Genomic DNA, 1,368 nt, shown 5'->3' with positions numbered 1-1,368 from the left:
GCGGGGAACTGAATTGTGTAACCGATTCAATTTTATTGCTGCTTCCCGTATCAACACAACGTTTATAACGAAAAATCCAATATCCGTAAAGAATGAACTAGTCGATAGATTCATGGCGGCCGGCGATAATACTACACCCAGTTTGTATTTTTTACCGTTTAATTCTGGCAACGGGTTAGATTTTCTTTCTAATAATTTCATTCTAATCTATGTATATCTTTTACGTAGAAAATTTTCATGCATCTAAATTTTTGTTTTATTTTACAGTGGTCACTGGGTGTTGGTTGCTATGGATCTTTCGAGACTAATGGTGTATTATCTCGATTCGTTATCGGGTGATTGGAGTAAATATCCGAGTATGAAGAAGACGGTTGACGTGTAAGTGAAATTCCCCTAAATATTCGTGTGTATTTGTATATTTAATTATGTCTGTCAGATTGATCTCAATATACGTTTTTATTTTGTTAGGGCAATACTAAAATTTAGATCGAAAAAGAATTACCGTAATAGGAAGGACATTACCTGGATCAGAGTTCAGGTATATATTAAGTATCTTATTTTTTCTTATAATAGTGTTTGTTTTTTTGCTTATAATAGTGTTTGTAAGAAATTAACTATATATATATTGTTTGTTTTTCTGTGTAGTGTCCTCAGCAAAACAATTCGGTCGATTGCGGATTTTTTGTATTGAGATTTATGAGAGATATCATTGCGTTGAATCGTATAGACATCCCAAAAATGGTATGGAATAATAACTTAGGGTTTATTTTAATATTATCGGATATTTCATCTAATTTGTTACTAAATCATGAATATGTTTTATTCTCTTAATTGTAGTACTTTGAGGAATACAAATCTTACTCAAGAGCTCATTTGGATGAAATGAAGGATGAATTGTGTCAATTCATTGTTGATCAAAGAATCATATAGCTAGGTTGTATATTGTTGTACATATATGTATTGAATGTTGTTGTTGTATGCTGTTGTTGTATATATGTTGTATATTGTTGTTGTACTTTTACTAAATCATGAATATGTTGTTGTATATTGTTGATCAAAGAATCATATATTAATGTTGTATATATGGAGGATTAATGTTGTATATAAATGGATTCATGTTGTATATATCAATGGATTAATGGTGTATAACATTGGATTAAAGGATGAAATCAATATGAATTTTACACTTTTGCAGCATGCGAACAGGTTACCAATTAAATATCCACTGTTTTTCAAACAATTTTTTTTAAAATAACTAACACTTTAGAGGGCGCTTTCTGTAGGAAGCGCCCTCTAAACACTTTACATTGACAACTTTAGAGGGCGCTTTGTCCAGAAAGTGCCCTCTAAACACTTTACATTGACAAC

At 30.9% G+C, this 1,368-nt stretch overlaps 1 long non-coding RNA gene across 1 annotated transcript; it reads left to right on the top strand.

The window, feature by feature from the left end:
• Positions 1–468: 468 nt before the first annotated feature.
• LOC127097976 (uncharacterized) lies at positions 469–955 on the top strand. The gene is made up of 3 exons (XR_007793247.1): positions 469–538; positions 646–741; positions 838–955. It is a non-coding gene; the product is annotated as an uncharacterized LOC127097976 (long non-coding RNA).
• Positions 956–1,368: the final 413 nt, after the last annotated feature.

The sequence above is a fragment of the Lathyrus oleraceus genome, chromosome 6 (genome assembly GCF_024323335.1).
Source record: "Lathyrus oleraceus cultivar Zhongwan6 chromosome 6, CAAS_Psat_ZW6_1.0, whole genome shotgun sequence".
NCBI classification, from domain to species: Eukaryota; Viridiplantae; Streptophyta; class Magnoliopsida; order Fabales; family Fabaceae; genus Lathyrus; species Lathyrus oleraceus.
The sequence above is the reverse complement of the archived record's forward strand: the minus strand, read 5'-3'. Positions and strand labels throughout refer to the sequence as shown.